Here is a 19,028-nt window from a genome sequence, read left to right on the forward strand (position 1 = left end):
TGGGGTTCACCACCCTTCGACTTTCTCTTGCAAGAAAACAAGGAACAGACAAACAGCACCTGCAAGGCTGTTTTCTGTCTCTGAGGATTGTTTTAATTCCTCCCCATGATTTCTCAGGCCACTTTCCCAGGCAAGACTGAGAATGCTACGCGGCCTGCAATTTCCACTGACACCGTGCTCTCTGTTTCAGAGTTAGCATCCACAACAACTTTGAAATTAACATGCTTTCAGGCGAAGATAAGGGGAAAAAAAGGAGTAACGGTTGGATAACAAGGCAAACAATCAACAAAAAGAGCAGAAACCCAACCGCAGCCTCCTCCCGGCCGCAGCTCCTCCCCTTGGGTGCAGTTCCGCTCACAGCCGCAGGGAGCGCTGCTGGCTCCCGGCCGGGCGCGGCTGAGTCCTCCGAGCCGGCAGGGGGCGCTGTGGTGCGGGCGCGGCTGAGTCCTCCGAGCCAGCAGGGGGCGCTGTGGCGCGGGCGCGGCCTCGTTTCTCCCTCACGCGGGATGGCGGGCAGAGAAAGGAGCTGCAGCGGGAACCTGGCAGCGTTGGCTGGGAAGGCGCAGATCAGATCCCGCAGGAGTAAATGAGATGTACCAGAAGCTCCACAGCTCTAACAGGAGCTGCTGGGTGTCTCGGCAGGCAGTGTAGCAAAAAACCTGCAGAGGAACAGCGGGACTGGGCAGTGGCAGCCGGGCTCCTGAACACAGGTGGGAGAGGTTCCCCTGAAGGGGAAAAGAGCTCAGGGTCCTGGTTCTCCCCTGAGGCACTTGAGGGTCCTTTCTAGCGAGGTCGAGTATTAATAAGGTCACAGTGCAACAACCGCTCCATGAAAAAATGGAAATGGCTCAATTTTTCAGACCATTGTTGGCAATTCCAGTCACTCCCAGGAGCAGCTGGAGGGAGCTCATGGAGATTTTGGCCAGTGCAGGGAGGTCCTTGATGGCTCTCACCTCAGAAGGTGACCAGCCCCCAAAGCAAGGTAGATCTGGTGCCAGCACTGGAGCCCTGTGCCAGGACAGGTTTGCCAGGATTTATCCCTGCTGAAGGATTGCAGGCAGAGAGTGGCTGAGAGCACAAGCACCTAACAAGGTCCTGAGCAAACAGATCCCAGTGGTGGCCCTTCCCAGCAGGAAGCAATGAACACACACCTCCAGTGAAGGGAGCTGCGAGGGGTCTGTGGCAGCCAATGCCTTTGCCAGGAGGGTTCTGCTCCCTCCTCCCCTCACCATCCCTGGGCAGAAATTCCTGTTCCTGGGATGCCTGGCTGAGGGAAATCAAGATGAGGGTTGGACCATGCCTGAGATGATGACACATCTCTGCTTCTCAGAGGGTTTTTGGGGTGGAAAGAAGGGAAGTCACCTCCTCTCCTCTGTACTGCCTCTTGGCATGTGGAACCTAGAGGTTCTGGATGCTCTGCCAGCACCAATTGGGAGACCCCCAGGTCTGTACCTGGTCCAAATGAGCCCAAAATGAGCTTTGTCCCTCAGCATCCCTGTGGACTGGGATGCAGCCAGAAAAAATCATTTCTCCTGCTTTGAGCTGAGCAGCTCATGTAGTTCAGTGGTGCTTACAGAGATGAATCCCTTTCTAGAAACTCTTCCCCTGAATTAATATCCAATTTTTTCTCCATTAGCACTTCTGTCAAGACAGATTTGCTGCCCTCAGGCACTCAGAAACTAAAGTAAAGACCAAAAGCTGGGAACGGAGGAGTTGCCCCTCACCCTGAAGTTCAATATGGTTAAACAAAACCTGATAATTCCTATCAATCCTGCTTTTCTCCATGGAGCATTCCTGTGTCACAGCGTTGGGAGATGCTAACTCACTGCTGCTGTCTTTAAGGGAGTTATTCCTGATTCGGACCAGGGCCAAGGATCAGCTCTGAGTGTCCCCAGCAAGCAGCAGGATGCTCAGGGATTAAGCCTGACATGTATCACCCCTGAGGGACAAGGAGAAGCTGTCCCTGCAGTTTCCCATGGGAAGGGGGGGGTGGAGGGGGAGAGCCATGAAGCCGCTCCTTACCCTGGGAATAATTAATCTGCAAAACCCATGAAGAGGGAACGGCTGTGTTGCCCTCTCCGTCTCCCAGGGGGACCCTGGAAATGCTCCAGTCAGATCCCATCTTGTGGTAGGGGGTCTCTGCTCACCACCTATGGGGTCTTCAAGGGCATGGGAGTCCATGTTGGCCTGGAGCAGCTGGAACAGGGCGTGCAAAGGGCCGGGCAGGGCCACCCTGGCTCCCCAGAGCAGCGCCCGGAGGCATCCAGAGCACGCCGAGCCTCGGGAAGGCTGAGCCTTGCCCCAGCCTCCAGGCAGCCTTTCTGAGCTGGTTTTTAATCTGGGTCTGTGGAAATCTGGGCAGCTCTCCAGCCTTCGGAGCTGTTGTGAATTTTGTGTTTCAGCTCCTGCACCCAGGGCAGAGGCAGGAGCAGGGCTGTGTCCCCCAGCTCTGCCCCACACACAGGGGTCTGCACCCACACATTTCATCTTCCTGTTTTCCTCAGGGCTTTGGAGCTGGGATCAGTGCAGCAGGAGGCTACAACCAGCCCTCCGTGGTCCATGGACAGCACAGCACCCCCGGGGTCACACTTTGACCTGGAGACAACTTCGGTTCTGTCCTCAGTGCTCAGGCAGAGCCCAGAAGACAGCTCCAGGGCAGGAGGCAGTGTCCCAGCTCAGCAGGGTGGAGGATGATGGATGGGCAGAGAATCAGCATCCTCTGAAGAGCCTTCCTGGGGACAAAGCACCAGAAAGCCGCTGCTGAGTGTAACAACAGCTTTGTAAAAGCCTGGAGCTCTGGAAAACCAGGAGGGTTCGGCACAGCGGTGCCTCTGCAATGTGCTCTCCCTGCCAGCACCTGCCACCTGTGGCAGCCCCTTCCCCAGCCTTTTGATCCGCCTCCAGCTCCCGGCTCTCCTCGGCATTCCCGTTGCTCTCTGTAGGGATTTTCCAGACCACCTGGGTAGAAGCATTCCTGCATTCCCCCGCGTGGCCCGGTGCCGGTGTGGGAACACACCGCATCTCCTGGAGTCAGCCTTGTCTCTGCTTCCATCACTGCCCTGCTCTGCCATGACAAAACCCAGGCTCCCAAAACGTTCTGAATTTCCAGAGCAATCACTTTTCCCCAGCTCCCCTGAGCCTCCGGAGCCCATGGCTTGCAAAAGCTTTTCATTTGGATGTGCAAACACCAGCGGGTCTAAAGCCACTCTTTAAGCTGGGACTGGCAGGGCTTAATCAACCCAGGGCCTCGGGAAGGTTCACCAGCTCAGCCTGCCTTGTTTACTGGGAATTCTTTGCTCTCCTGTGCTGCACCAGGCTGAGCTGTTCCACAGCATCACTGCTGGGCTCCAATGGAGAGCATTCCAGAGGATGGGGCTGTGTGGTCTGCTGGATCCCCACCACCCCTCTCCAGCATCTCCTGTACCATGAAACCCCAACTTCATCATCACCCAGGAGTGTCCTTGGTGCCCTCATCCCTGTCACCCCATCACCTCCCATGGACCCAGCCCGCAGGATTCAGCCCCCACTCCCCTCTCTGTGTCCAAGGAAAACCAGCCCCCGGTGGTTTCACCCCCCCTCCTTCCCTTGCAGGCTGTTTTTCTCCTCCTCTCCTCCTTCCATCAAGCAGCAAATATGCTTTCAGAGCAATAAGACGGCTGTTCAGCCTTTGGAACAAATGTTCTCTGCCAGGCTTCGAGCACAGGGGCGGAGGGGGGACTCACACTGATTTAATGACAGTGATTTAAGCAATTTGATCCATTTTTATGGCGCATTTACAGTTAGGGGAAAGGGAAGGGAAAAAAAAAAAAAGAGGAGAGAGAGAGAAACACAGGAGTGGAACGGAGGCAGGAAAGGTTAGGGAACGCACCCCAGCAGGCACTCGGAGAGGGAGAGAGGCTGTCACAAGCTGTTCCCCTGGCTGCTCTGCCAAGGCGAGGCCTCGCCAGCCTCCTGTGCCCGGCTCCGAAATCTGGCTCGTGTCAGCGTCAGCTCCCCGGGGCTGCAGCTCACCCAGGAGAGCTGCAAAGCCTCCCCAGGTTACATGGAACCAGGGATGTGGGCTCAGGATACAGCAGCACCTTGTTTTCATTGGGAAAATCCTTTCTCATGGTTCTGCTGAGACCTGGCCCCCTCATTCTGTGTGCTCTGCACAGCTTCATCCTGGCCCCATTCTGTATCTCCCAGCATCCCAGAAATCCCAGCCAGATGTGGGTCATGCCAATGGATCACACTGTGGATATCACCTCGTATTCCAGGGGGCTGTCTGCAGGGAGGTGCTGTTCCTATGGGAGTGCTTCCAGCCCCTCCTGCCCTGCCCTTCCTCTCCAGTGGGGAATGACCCCCAGAACATCCAGGATGCACCAGCCCAGACATCACAGAGTAACGGAATTGGTGGCCAAACACTGCTCCTCCCTCAGGAAGAGATCTTGGATATGCCTACACTCAGCTTGACAACAACCAGCCAGCTTGACTCTGTGGGAAAAGGAAGAAATTCCATGCAAAATCCTGAAGGATCCCTCTTGGGGGTCCCTTTGCCACGGCTGGTGGCTTTGTGGGACCACAGCTAGCTGAAGCATCGCACTCTGCCCAAATCCTCACATTCTTGGCAACACCTTGAGTACTCCATATCAGGGAAAACACCTGGACTCACCCTGTTCCTGGCTGGAGAGCAAAGTGAGTCCTGCCTCAGGAAAACTGAGGGGAAAAATGTCATTCCAAGAGAGTTTGCATCAATAAACAGGGGAGCAGCCTCTACCAAACCCCCTCCAAAAGAAACTTCCAACTGCATCCTCCCACTCCACCTGCAAGGAAAGCCCTGTGCCAAGAGCTTCCCCTGTTCCCAGAGGGTTTGGGTGCTGGTGATCTCTCACCTTGCTGCTCCATCACTTGTGCCAAGCAAGGGCTGTCCCAAAACACGGATCTCAACTCCTAATATCCCACCTGCAGGGCTCCAGCCTGCTGCAGGCACAGGGATTGGGAAGCTGCAGCACCGCTGAAGCTGCCACCATGCAGAGATGCTGCATATCCCCATCATTTATGCATGATTTATCCAGCATGATGCCCTTTGTATCCCACTGGAATGAGTTGTGGCACCTGGGAGCTCTCTGCAGGATGGGGAAAGGGGCGCCCTGGGACAGCACAGCAATGTGGGAGCTCCCAAACCTCGCTTTGGCAGCCCACGCTTCCCCAAGGATAATGAGGATGGAAAAGGTTGCACAGAGAATTCATCTTCCTGCTTGACTGGTCAGTCCCACAGCCAGGAAAACCCTTCCTGGAAGCCAGTGGAATTTTTTCCTGCTTGTTTCTTTGGTTTTTATTATTTCATTTTTTTATTATTAATGCTCATCTGGAGGCTACCAATGCCCTGCAGGTCTGTAAAGGATGGGCTTTGAGCACATCCCAAAAGGCTCTGCTTGGAGTGCCACCATGGGAGCCGGTGGCACTGACACCTCCACAGACCCAGAGACATCCAGGAAAGCAGCAACCCCAGCCTGGCCTCGGGGGGGTTGTTGGCTTTAAATACCTCCAAAGGAAGAGGGAAAAAAAAGACAAGGGAAAAAAATTCCAAGCAGCAAACAAAATAAATCTTCCTCTCCAAGCCAAAACAGAGAGAAAATAGCCAGGGACCTTGGCCGGGAAGTTGTTTATTATAGTCCTGGGGTTCACTGCCAATTTCAGCAGTTGGACAATTTTCCTTCTGCAGCCCAGAAATAGCCACCCCTTTGCCAGGCAGCCCCGGGCGCCGCAAGGTGGGCTCCTCTCCTGCTCTCCCAAAACATCCGTGCTCCGGCCAACACCCTGAGCTGCCCGGAAACCCCCGGGCAGCCGGAGGGTTCTCTTTGGCAAAGGGATTTTTGGGAATCACCTGCACAGCCGAGATCCCGCACGTGAGCAGAGCCCCGCTCCTGCCTGCAGCGGGATGCGCTGCCTGGCGCAGCTGCCCCCTGGCTTTGTTTCCAGGGATTAAAAAGGAAAAAAAAAGAAGAGGAAAGGACTAAAGCTCAGGAGAGCAGGAGAGATGGATACACCTGCCTGTGGCATCACCCCGCAGCTGCTCCCCCTTCACTCCCAGGAAAGAGGCAGCTGCTGCTCGGTGGGGTCTGGGGGTCTCATTGGAACAGGGAACGCTGGCCCCAGGGATGGGTAAAATCGGGATTGCCGCGTTCCCTTCGTATCCCTCTCCTCATCCCGTGAAGACGTAGGACAAAGGGAAAGGCAAGCTGCCTCTAGCACGCGGCCTTTTGTCTTTCAATTAAAAACAAACACCAAATAAGAGCCGGGAGGGACCCGCCCGCTGCGGCTCCTTCGCACAGGCGGCTCCGCCGGCTTTCCTCAGCCCAAAGGAATCCGCGGGCTGGGAAATCAAATCCACGTGGGATGCAAGAGAACGCTCCTAAGGGGCCACACGCACCCCCAAAAGCCCCCCAGCCCCTCGGGGGGAACACTCCTCTCCCACAGAGCAGTGGCACATCTCCAGCTCAGGCAGTGACTCCACAGCCACATTCCCTCTCCTCTCTTCCCTCCCTCCCTGCTCCCCAAATGTGGGCTTGGGGACGGGAAGCTCCTGCCCTGCACCCTCCGCAGTGGATCCAGCCGCTGGCAACCCCCAGGAGCCTTTGGGTACCCCCAGCCCAGGAGGAGATACTCGTGGTGATGTTTTACCCCCTGCACAATGTCAGTGTCATCGCTGCCTTCTGCAGGTGGCAGTGGCAGAAAGCACGGGGTCCTGGCCTCAGGGTGGGTGGGCAGGAAAAGCAGGGTGCCAAAGAGGATCGAGGACAGCTTGATGTTGCAGAAAAGCACCTGGAGAAAGCACATCTGGAGTCTGGGGGGCACCACTCAACACCAGCAACAGGCTCTGAGTGTTTTTGTGGGAAAGGACTGAGCCTCACAGATGATGCTCAAAACCCAGGAGATGTTCAGTCCCTGCTCCTCAATCCACAAAACCCATAAAACCATCAGGAGATCACATTATTGTTACACAGAAGCTGAAACTCCATCTGGCCAAGAGAATTTCCAGAAAAATCTTCACTGCATCTCCCGTGTCCCTAGGACAGAGCTGGGGTTTGCTCCCCTCACTGCCCCTGCACGTCAAGGTTACATCAGGCTTTTGGCCAGAGCCCCAGGAACCCAATTCCCTGCTTTGTAAAGGAAAAATTAAATTTTCATTCAAATTTTCACTTTGGCAGCCGAGATATCGGCTCAATTTCCACCTGCTGCTTTGAAGCCTTTGCTTTGCATGGGAGAAGCGCACAACTGAGAGTTTTCAATTATAGAGCACTTGCATATAAGGGCAGGAGCAGCCAGGAGTATGGATTTTAAGCCTAAAAAACATCAAAATAAAAACAAAATGAGAGGCACTCGGAAGGACACGCTGCCCCGGGAGGGACCGGCCGCTGCTTGGCTGGATGGAGCAGGGCCACCACTGTCAGCCCAGGGACGTGCTTGTTCCAATCTCAGTGCCAACAGCTTCTGACACGGAGCTGGGCCCTTTTCTCCCAAAAATCAACCCTGCAGGTCTGGCTAGGAGGTGGCAGCATTGAACTCGAGCCAGGTTTTAAGCAGGAACGTGAGGCAGGTTTGGACCCCTCCCTCAAAGGATGTGTGAGTGGGGCTGCCTTCCCCAGGCTATTGCTGTATCTTCTTCCAGAGGGATAAAAGGGATTTATCCTCCCTGCAGGGCTGGGGATTCCCACTCTGAAGCTGCAATTAGACTGGAAACTGCTCCAAGTTTCATCAGTGGATTTGGAAAGGCGGGTGGGAGAAGAGAGGAGCTTGGCACTGCTGGGCTCGAGTGCAGCACCCCCTGAAGGATGTCTGCTCGCCCTGGAGCCCCAAAAGCAGCTCATCCCCATGGTCTGTAGGAGTAATTTCCACCTGCATCTCTCAGGGATGGCTCTCTGAGATCCAGCCAGGCTGCTGGGTTGGAACTTCAAGGAGCAGAGGTCCACGAATGGCTGAGTTCTGTCCCCAGCAAGCCCTTGTACATTCCAATAAACCCCATCACCTGTGGGAAGAGCAGTGTTGGCTCCCAAAATCATCCCAGGGAACAAGAAAACACAGCCCGGCCTTCCCAGCTCCAGCATCTCCTCTTGTCCTCTCCTTGTTCCTTGACAGGAGAGACCATCCCCACCTGGCTCCAACCTCCTCTCAGGTGGGTGCAGAGAGCGAGAAATTCTCTAAATATCATCCCAGCTCTCCAGAAACTTCCCCCGAGGCTGCCAGAGCAGGCAGGGAGCCCCTGGTTTGCAGCCTGGAGCTGCACAGAGCCTGATGACCCCCCCAAGCCCAGACTTTCACCTCAATATCAGCGAGCCAGCAAATCCCAGTGTGTGGGACCACCAGAAATGTGACATTTTCCAGAGTCCCTGCAAGGAAGCCAAGAACTGGGGCAGGATCTGCAAAAGGCAGGAGCAGGGAAGCCTTTGGGGACACATTAAGGAGACTTTGCAGGAGGAGATGATGCTGACACTCTGCAGACACCCAGCATTTTCCAACAGATCCAGACACAAGTCCTGCTCTCCAAACTGGACCCCGTGGAAAAGGAGGAAACCACATGGCCGTGTCCCCCCTCCCAACACCCAGCTCCTCCGAGGGGATCAACCCCACTTCCTAAAGGACCTTTCCAAGAGCTGACCCTGCCCTTCCTCCCCCACTTTCAGGCCGAGCATCAGCATCTCTCCGAGCCGCGCCGATGTTCGCCCCCTGGCCGGTGTGGGGAACTCCCGTGGACCCCCGCCAGGTCCAGCTGCACGGCACACCCGAGGGGCCGCCGCCGGCCCGCCAGCAGCTGCCTTGGCCCGGCTTCAAGCGCAGCACTGCTCGAGAGCAGCTTGTTATTTCGGTCCTGCTACGGGGTTATTTTTAGAAAGCGCTGAACACCCCTTCTCCCCATCGGCTCCTCCGGGGATGACCTTGCGGAGCTGCGGACGCTCGTTCCCTGCTTCATCACCCCTTTCCTTGGGGACCGTCACCCACCGGCCCCAGGGTCCCCACCCCGCGCAAATCGCGGTGGCAGCAGGGCGAGGAGGGAGGGGGCTGAAGGCTGAACTACATCTCAACCCCTGCCGCCATCCAGGTTCGCTCCCGGTTTCAATTATCACCTGCTGGAGCAGCAGCTGCCGAGTGCCGGGAACTCAAAGCGAGTCAACAAGGTCTTGTTGTTTCAGCTGCTCGGGGGCACGGAGCTCCGTGCGCTCCCCCCGCCCGGCTCCGCGGGGATGCGGCGGCCCCCGCTCGCCCCTGTGCGCGCAGGGCTGCAGCGCTTCCATAATTCCCTCATCCCGCTCTCCCGGGCAGGTAAACGCTGCTGGAGCTGCCGAGGGGGGAGAGGAGAGAAACCTCAATAACAACAAGGGGAAAAAAAAAAAAAAAAAAAAAAAAAGAGAAAGAAAGAATGGAAAAAAAAAGCCCCAAGAAGCAGCCGCCGCGCAGAGGTTATCCGGGGGACAGAGCAAATAATTGGCGAGGCGAACAATGCATTTTAATTAAACCTCTGCAGGAAACGAGGGGAGGGAATCAAGTTAATTGCACGGAGCGGGAGCAGGAGATTAAAAATGCTCTTTGCTCAGAAGATGGTGGCTCCCATCCGCCTTTGCCGAGGAAAACAAGGCCACCTGGGGTGGCAGTGCCGGCGTGGGGACACGCAGCTCGCTGGCTCTGCCGGAGCTCGGTGTGACAGCAGGGTCTGGGGGGATCGTGCTGATCCTCTCTGCCAAGGGGCTGGAGGTGCCCGGTCCACAGGGATGGGTGCAGGATGAGCCTGGGGTGTGGGAGCCGCTCCTGGGAAGTCCCACAGGGATGGGGACATTGCTTGTGTCTGCAGGAAAAGGATCACGAGATGTGTCCCAGGGGATGTGTGCCATAACTGCTCAGCCCTTCCCCTGCTCCGTGCCCTCTGCTCAGCCCAGGCTGTTCCTGGCACTCTCCCCATGAAAAACCACCAGCTTTTACATTTCTTCAAATTTCACCTCTCTCTGCTTGGGGCCCTATATTTTTCTCAACTACTCCCTTTCCTGATCTTTCAATCCCTTGTCTTCACCCCACCCTGGACACCACAAACAGAGAGACCCCGACTCGCTGCCAGCGAGCCCCAGAAGAGCAGCACATCCACAGGCTGCCTTCCTGCTCAAGAGAGCCAACAGGATCACAGGCTGCTGTAAAAGACGGGGGCAGGACCGAGCACCCCACTGCTGACACAGGGCAGCGCTCCCATCCCCTGGGCACCCATCCCCAGGCCAGGAGGCACCAACCTCTGCTCCGAGGCAATTTGTGAGCTCAGAACCCTGCCCTGCCTCCCACCGCCCGCTAATGAGCCCCATACCCATCCGCCTGCCATGAGAACAGCAATCAGCACCGCCGCTCGCCTGCTAGGAACAATCTCCCTCCTCTCCTCCTCTGCATAAATTTCCCAGGCTGTGGTTTTCAGCCTCTTATCCCACATAGCTTTATTCACAAGAGATGTCCCACTGGGGGTAAGGAAATTACTCCAGCGAGGAAAATTGCCCGGGCACGGGATGCACACCCAGGGCACCACACGAGGGGCTGGGGTGGTTTGGTTTTTTTGCACAGCATAGAAACCAAAATAAATCCACGGAGGGAACTCAGAGCCAAGCCTTGCTCCTGACCACGGGTAAGAGCCAGACAAATTATAGCAATTAAAAAGAAGAAAGAGGCATGTGGACTTTCATATCCACAAACCTCAGGACGCAGCCGGTGGGGGAGAGAGCATTTCCCAGTCACACACAGGCAGCAAAGCCGACACACATCACAAAATACACCGTGTTCTCAGAGGCACAAGCTGTCCCTCCAGGCTCCGGTGGCACGAGGCTGGGACAGCCTGTCCCTGCGCAGGATGGCTGTCAGCAGCAGGACACAGGCTGTATTGTCCCCAGAGCTGGAGATTGAATTGCAGGTTGGCCCTTCCCGCTGTGCACAAGCGCTGCCCTGATGGGAAACGAGAGTTCAGCCGAGATCTTCCGCTTTTCCCCTGCAGCTGCAGGCGGACAGGCAGGAAAACCACAGAGTTCTGCTCAAATGCTCACACCGAGCAGCTTTCCAGCCAGAGAAACGCTGCTGCTTCACCACATGCTTAAATTGCATGTTGGGAGGGAGGAAATTGCCCGCTATTTTCACCCCAAACCTGTGTCAGAGCCAGGAGGTGAAGCCTGTCACGCTGACAGCGAGATGGCTGCAGCATCCCCAGGCTGTTTGTTCAACAGGAGCATCCAAAAGGGAATAAGGCTGGATTAAACTCAGCATCCCCAAGAAAGTGAGGGGAGGAGGGGCAGAAACAGCAGCCCCAACCCAAAATCCCATTCCCAGACACCCCCTTGCTGCTGCCTCTCCATCACTCCTGGGGCTGTCTCAACCCTCCTGGGGGTATCCACGGCACCCCTGGAGATCTGCAAAGATCCCTGGCTGCCAGCAGGGCAGTGGGAACACTCCTCTGCCTGCCACGCTGCAGGGACAGGGACATTTGGCAGCTGCCTGCCGGGAAGGTGTCTGGAGCGCTGTGGGAACATGAGTCAGAGCTCCCTGCTCTCCCTGACGTCTCCCTCCTGCTCATTTATTCACCACGTCAAATATTTGCCCTGCGCAGACCTGCGTTATCCAGGAGGGGGGTTTTTTCCCTTCTGCTGGCAGTGACAGCTTTGAAAAAGCCACCACAGTGCCATCTTGGGAAACTTGACCACCCAGCGAAGCAGCTCCAGCATCCTTTTCCTCGCCTGCTCCAGGGACCGGCTCCTGTTCAAGCAGCCATCCCCTCTGTGAGGGATGGAGGGGCTGGATGCCAAAACCCACAGGCTAAAGCAACAACCCACGGGTCTGTGGAGGGAAAAGGTCATTTCAGACCCACTTCCAGCACGGCCTGAGTGACAGCAAAGCTGGGAGCCTGCGGGAAGCGAGCAGTGGCCCTGCTGTCCCCTCATGTCCCCGAACATCCTGCCTGGAAGCGGCACACGCAGTGGCAGGAGAGGCCAGCCAAGGAAAACTGCTCAATTTTGCCTCCCTTCGGCAAGGAAGTAGCTTTGCTGGCTGCCAGCCCCACAGCACTCCCCTGAGGACCTCAGTCTTCTTTTTTTTGAGCCAGATCCCTGGATTTCTTGCTGAAAGGGCTGCTCACACCCTGAATTCCCGATCCCCAGGGAGAAGGAAAGGTGTTTATCTTTGAAAGCTAAAGGCTGGAGAAGGTGACCTTGAGCAGAGATGACACAAGAGAATTCATGTCCCACCTGGCCCCAAGGGATTTTTATCCCAGGGTTGCAGCCAAAAATGTCCCATTTCATGGAGAAAGTGCAGAAATGGCTCATAAAGCACAAGCTTGGGGATGCAGCTGAGCAGATCAGCTGCCAGATAAAGACAGCGTGCTCTGGGGGAAAACACACCTGCTTCCATCCTGGCTGGGAAAGGAGGAGGAAAATCTCCCTTCACTCTCCATTCCCAGCAAGGACACACACAAAGCTTTCACCTTTTGCAACAGCTTCCCAGGATCAGGGCTGTCATTTTTTGATGGTGGGGGCTCCAGAGCCTGCTGGTCCCAAGCCAGCCGGCTCAGCATTCCTCCTCTTCCTTGGGAAGCCATGATGCATGGAAAAGCCTTAGGGCTGGAAAAAAACCACAAAAAGCTTCTGCAGTGCTGTCAGAAATAGCACCAGGAGAGAAGGGAACTGCCTGCTGGGTTTGGCCCCCTCAGTCCTGCATCCTGCCCCATCCCTGAGCTCCATCCCCAGCCAGCTGCAGAGGGAGAGAAAGCATGCGGATTTTCTGGGATTTTCCAGCTTATCCAGTGTTTACAGAGCTGCCCATCCCTCTTTGCTTGCAGAGGAGCAAGCTTGGCTGAGCCCAAGGCCAAGGACTGCTGGAAGATATGTTCAGAGTCCTTTGGGGAAACCAGCAGGGGGTAAAAACAACTCAGCCAAGGCACCCCCTGTGTCTCCTGGCTGGACAAGGAGCTGCAGTGACCTTGTCCAAACATGGCCTGGAGTTGGGAGTGAGGACGGAGAGGATGTGACTCACATCTGGGATGTGGCCACAGAGGACAGATGTGTTTTATTACTGTCCAGCCCCTCTCTGCAGCTCTGTCTCAGTGACTCAGCCTTGCCTTTGGGCCTTTCCTAAAGGAGCTACAGCACAGCCCTTCCCAGCAGCTTCCCTCTGCTGCAGGAAAATGGATTTGGGAAATTCAGGCTCCTGCAAAGGGGAAAAACAAATAAATTAAAACAAATCAAAGTTATGTTTCTCCATGGGAATAGTCCAATTTTAATTGTAAATCATTCAGAGAAGGATGAAATCAAATGTTTTAGTGGTAGGATTCTTCTCTCTGTGTTTAGAGACTTAAAAGCTGAACATGCCCCAGTCCCAGTGGGAAGGACAGTGAGGAGTCCCCTGGGTTTTCTTGGACACGTCCCACAGGGCAAGAGGAAACATCTGGAGATGTTGCATGTCTGGAGGGAGGAATAAGGGGATTTCAGCAGGTCTGCTTCCCACAATCCTGAGGAAACTCAGCAGCATTCAGCGGAGAGAGCTGCAAAGCACTGAGACCAGGCAGAGCCCCCATGTGTTAGACACCAGAGAATCTAAAGGGGGGAGCTCTGCAGCCAGCTGGGCACTGCTCGTCGTTTCTGGGCCTTCCCGTGGAATCCCGACACAGCTTCCCCACCCTGGGAAGGGCTTCCCTTCCCACATCAACCCCCAAAGAGCCTTGGGCACCCTCACCTTCGCTATTTACCCACCGCTGCCACCGGGTACCGAGGGAGGCACGGGGTGACGGCCCTGCCCAGACCCCCCTTCCCCACCCGTGCTTTTCCCAGCGGGAAAGCAGCTGGAGCACATCAGCCGGGCGGCTTTTCCAGCCTCGTCCCGGCCTTGAGGGCAGCGGGAGCCAAAGCTCCGTGAGCCCCGCGGGGCCAAGCGCTGCCCGGCCCGGGAGCCAGCCGTGCAGTTCTCCTGGCAGACACTGGATGGGGCTACGAAACCGGCTGCAGGCACAGCTGGCACGGCCGGGGGGCACAACGGCCTCTGCCAGATGTTTTGGGGTCCCTCTTTAGGGGTGGCGGGCTGGCCGTGCCACAGCTGCCACCACCCAGGCGGGATGCCGGGCCTGGCACCAGGTGACATCAATCCGGGCTCCACCTCTCTGGACGCCGAGTGAGGATCCGGCAGCACCTGGGGAAAGCTGGAGGCTTCACCTCCTGAGGCTTCACCTCCAGAGGCTTCACCTCCAGAGGCTTCACCTCCTGAGGCTTCACCTCCTGAGGCTTCACCTCCAGAGGCTTCACCTCCAGAGGCTTCACCTCCTGAGGCTTCACCTCCTGAGGCTTCACCTCCAGAGGCTTCACCTCCTGAGGCTTCACCTCCTGAGGCTTCTCCATGTTCTGAGCTCGGGGATGGGAAGGGAGAGCGAAAGCTGCTGCCTTGCAAAGTGCTGATGAAGATTTCTGCTGCAGTTACAAGGTGAGGTGAGTTTCCTGCCTCCCACCAGCCTGAATCCCAGCTCTGGGAGGGACTTTGGACAAGGGGGAACGGCTTCACATTGTCAGAGGGCAGGGTGAGATGGGATATTCGGGAGAAACTGTTCCCTGTGAGGGTGGGGCAGCCCTGGATCCCTGGAAGTGTCCGAGACCAGGCTGGATGGTGTGTGCTTATCTCTGGGACTTCCACCTGTTTTTCCAGCACCTTCCTTGCTGTGCTGTGCTTTGCTCATCCCTCTTTGCTTAGTGCCGACCGTGATGTGCTGAAGGGATGGGCGAGGGCCAAAACCTGTGTGCTGGGGAGCTCTGGGGTGGCTGATCCTGCCTGCTGGGACCTTTGCTGTGGCAGGAGGGCTCCTGCTGCGTTTTGGCATTGTGCCACCACATACCCACTGCAAACAAAGAGCATTTTGTGGGCACGGCGCTGCCCTTTGAGGTCTCAGCTGTGGCTGTTACCGAGCAGGCGCTATCAAGGGAGATGTTGACACAGTCGAAAGTTTCCTCCAAGCCTCTTGTGCCCAGCCTGGCTCTGTGGCTTGGGGACAGGCTGTTGTCCCCTGGGCAGGGCCGTGTGCCAGCCCAGGGTGAGCAGAGCCCCCTTTGCTTTGGCAGGGATGGTGGCAGTGACACTCCCATCCTTGCTGTGATGCCAGCCTCGTCTCTGCTCTGCCCGGCTGGGGCTGCTCTGCTCCCAATCCCTTGGGAAGCAGCTCCATGGCCTGGATCAATAGCCATTACCTTGCCCATCCTCTCTGGAGCAGGACCAGCAGCTCCATTACTGCAGCTGGCTGGGCTGGGAGGGAAGGTGGGGTGCAGGGATGGGCAAGCTCTGCTCACAGGGGTGCCGTGGGCAGAGCAGCAGCGAGGGGAAGCCTTGGGAATGCCGCAGGGATGGAGGCTTTGACTGCTGGGTTCCTGCTGGGGCAGCAGGGTCAGAGCTTGTGGGGTGTCCTGGGAGTCCTGGCTGTGCTGTGCTGGTCAGGGACACGCTGCCTCCCACCGGTGTGCTGGGACACAGCTGGTGTGGGCACGACAGGCCGTGTCCCCTCTCAGGGAGCAGGATCAATGGCTCTCTGTGCATGCTGAAGGCAGTGGGTGGCTCCTGGCTGTCACTGCTGCTGGGCTGGGACACTGTCTAGGGGACACTGGCACTGCCCCAGCGCTTTTGGAGGATGCAGATGGGAGCAGGCCATGCTCAGCTCATTCTTCCCCATCCCTCCTGCCCCTAACAGCAAATTCTGCCCCACAGCTGCAGTCAGCAAGCTGGAGATCTCCATGCCAGCCGTGGTGGAAGCAGAGATCGGGGGCACAGCCACTTCTACATCCCTGAAGATGCTTCCTACACCTACATCGACTGGTTCTGGGTGAGTGCTGGCCTGGGAGAGCAGCTCTGGCTGGAGGGCTGGGGTGGCAACCAGCCCAGGGCTTCTGCCGGGCTCCCCAGCCCAGCTGTGCAGGTGGGCACAGCAACAAGCAGGTGAGGCTGAGCCTCATCACGGCCAGGGGAACAACACTGACTGCAAGGACCAGCTGTGGGGACAAGGCTGTGTCCATCAGCAAGGTGACAGTGCCAGGACCTTTGTGTGCCAGGCGTGGGCGAGAGCAGCCCCGAGCTGTGTCTGCAGTGAGTGCTGGGGCAGGAGGGCAGCACTGCTGGGCAGCTGCTCTGCAGGGCTGGCAGGGATCCCATCCTAAAATCTGTGGGGTGGCTTCTGTTTCCAGGGGTCTCTGACACCCCTGAGATTGAGATGTTTACCTCTAGCCCTGGGAGGGAGCTTGGCAGTGCTCCTCTCACTGCTCCTCTCCCTGCCAAGCCAGGAGGGAGGCGGAGGCTGTGTCCCCAGCAGTGAAAAGCTGCTTGCTTGTCCCCAGCAGGGCAGTTTCTTACAGCCCAGACCCACTGGGCAAGGAAGCAGAGGGATGACTGGTGCCTTGCAGGAATTCCTGTTATCCACCCTCCTATGGCACATGGGGCAGAATTTCTGTGTTCCTACAGAAACTGCCCCAAAAGAGCATTTCTGTACCGAAATCTGCATCCTATAGGTGGCTGGGGAAGCTTTTTTGGGAGAAGATGCCCTTTCCTAATACACAAGGGAAGATGGATGGGATCACAGTGGGCCAGGCAATAATTAATTAACAATTAAACTTTCTCTCTGTGTTGTGTTTAGATCAGAAGTCAACAGCAGAGAGCCAAGGGGTGATCACTGTGGCCATCATCGTGGAGGTTGTGCTGGGTGCTGTCATCTTCCTGCACAATAAAGGCAAGATTTCATAAATAAAGGCAGGAGAGAGCCCCTGCCTGGCTCTGCACACCTCACACCCCCTCCTCTCCCCTCAGGTGGGTGTCCCAGCTGTCCCCCACCCCCCTGTGTGTGTCACTACCCCACCTGCAGCAGAGGATTGGCTTTGTGTTCATCCCTCACCTCTTGTTTTCTCTCTCTCTGTTTTGGCAGAACTGAAGAGTGAGAAATCCATCGCTCTGGAAACTTTCTGTGTGCCTGCTACCTTCAAACCCTTCCTGCTCTTGGATTTCCTTCTGCCAGCCCTGCTCCAGCCCCTCGGGTGTCACCTGGCCGTGTCTGAACCTCTCAGGTGCTGCTTGAGCAGCAAAGCTGGATCCATTCTCTGTTCTGGAGAAGCCACAGCAATATCAGGGAAAATGATCCCATTAATCCCTGCTTGTGGAAGGACGTGAAGCTTTTTCAGGTAATCTGTTCTGTACACATGTGGGAAGGTTTGGATGTGGGGTTTTTTACCCCAAACTTGCTCAGAGAGTCTGGTAAAATTTGTTTTTTGGGGTTTCCCAGGCACTTCAGCTGTAGTGGAGTGCAGAAGGGTTGAAGGTGATAGAGAGGTGTCTGGGATAGGACACATTTATACCCCTGAGACAGCTAATAATACATTGCTAATTGCCAATATGAATAAATCTACTATTTCTTTGAAGAAATAATCCTATTTTTATGTTGCAATAGGTGATTATACTACTGGATCCTAAAAGGCAATATTGTAAATAGAATTTAATAGATCCCAACAGCAGACTTAATTGATGAGTGTATTAATAGCTAATATCAATGCTGTAGATGCCAATGCTTACAGGAGATGATAATAAACACTAATAAAATGATAATAAACACTAATAAAAGAAAACAAAATAATACTAGTAATTAATAAAAATATTAACAATTTTAAATATATTTATTTGATGAATTAATTGAATTAATTTTAATTAGAAAAAATATTAATTTTATTTTAAAATATTATTTAAAATATTATTTAAAATATTATTTAAAATATTATTTAAAATATTTAATTTTATTAATTATATTTTTAACCCTAATAAAGCTAATGAAAATAAAGCACAAATTCAAAGCTGGGTGATGGAGTTTGCTCCCACAAACAGGAGGGTTTGTGTTACTCCTTGAACCCTGGAGATTCGAGTCTGAGGTTATTTTCTCACGTATTCTCTTTCTCTTTCTAGATCATTCCTTGTGCTGCCACTGCCTGTTTAAGGGATGGCACAGAGCAGAGTGAGCCTGCTCTGGGGTTGCAGAACCTGAGGACAAATCCCACCCAGGACTGTCTCAGTGGCTCTGTTCTCAGCAGCTTTTTTTCCCATGGGATGCATCTGCTGGAGTGCAGAGAAAATAAAGATCCCCTGAAACTCCCCATTAAATTGAATAATAAAACATTGGTGTATCCTATCAAGTAAAAAGACATCTTTTATCGTGGAAGAACTGGTTTGGAATTCTACACAAACTGGGGAAAGGAGGGACCTGGCCTCCCTTTGGCAGCTTAGAGAGGGAATTAATGTCAGAATTGTTATCACACCTTGCCCAGCAGCAGCGTTGGAATGAGATTTTATACACTGAACTCTTCATTATATTTTTCTGAGGTCACAGGGGTTACTTGAGGTCATTGGAGGGTCTTAAAATTGATCCAGGGGTTATTTGAGGTCATTTCAGCCCCTGTTTGGGGTTACTTGAAGTCACAGAGGTCATTTGAGGTCATTTGAGGCCCTGATCGAGGTTACTTGAGGTCACAGGGGTCATTTGAGGTCACAGGGGTTACTTGAGGTCATTTGAGTCTTTAAAAATTGATCCAGGGGTTACTCGAGGTCACAGGGGTCATTTGAGGTCAACTGAGACCCTCTTCAGGTTTACTTGAGGTCATTGGAGTATTTTTTAATTGATCTGAGGGTTGCTTGAGGTGATTTGTGTCTCCATCCATTGCGTGCAGGGTCAGCTGGGGACACAGGGGTTAATTCTTGTGAGCTGTGCCCAAAGAGGAAGGGACACTTCTGTGAAATGGCTCAAACACTGCCAGCCCAGCCCAGGGGAGCCCAAGGCCTCAGGGTCACCCAGTGGTGTCACCCATCCTTTGTCAGCACAGAGACAGGGGCTGGTTCTTAGCTTTATTAATATCAATATTTATTTAATTGATTATTAATGAATTTATTTTTTTAATTAGTGTTTATTATCATCTCCTGTAAGCATTGGCATCTACAGCATTGGTGTTAGCTATTAATACACTCATCAATAAATTCTGCTGTTGGGA

The 19,028-nt window shown here is 54.7% G+C and overlaps 2 long non-coding RNA genes across 4 annotated transcripts; both read left to right on the forward strand.

The window, feature by feature from the left end:
• The first annotated feature begins 398 nt into the window (after nucleotides 1-398).
• Nucleotides 399-5,608, forward strand: LOC111934419 (uncharacterized). The gene is made up of 2 exons (XR_002867203.2): nucleotides 399-710; nucleotides 2,505-5,608. It is a non-coding gene; the product is annotated as an uncharacterized LOC111934419 (long non-coding RNA).
• A 4,729-nt stretch (nucleotides 5,609-10,337) lies between these two features.
• On the forward strand, nucleotides 10,338-18,175 carry LOC111934418 (uncharacterized). 3 transcript variants are annotated; one of them, XR_015275478.1, is made up of 6 exons: nucleotides 10,338-14,215; nucleotides 14,306-14,462; nucleotides 15,724-15,838; nucleotides 16,643-16,812; nucleotides 16,928-17,180; nucleotides 17,953-18,175. It is a non-coding gene; the product is annotated as an uncharacterized LOC111934418 (long non-coding RNA). The 3 variants fall into 3 exon arrangements; XR_015275477.1 differs by having other exon boundaries at nucleotides 14,052-14,215; nucleotides 14,306-14,457; XR_015275479.1 differs by having other exon boundaries at nucleotides 14,162-14,215; nucleotides 14,321-14,457; nucleotides 15,707-15,838.
• The last annotated feature ends 853 nt before the right edge of the window (nucleotides 18,176-19,028 follow it).

This window comes from Cyanistes caeruleus, chromosome 12 (assembly GCF_971803275.1).
Source record: "Cyanistes caeruleus chromosome 12, bCyaCae1.hap1.1, whole genome shotgun sequence".
NCBI lineage: Eukaryota > Metazoa > Chordata > Aves > Passeriformes > Paridae > Cyanistes > Cyanistes caeruleus.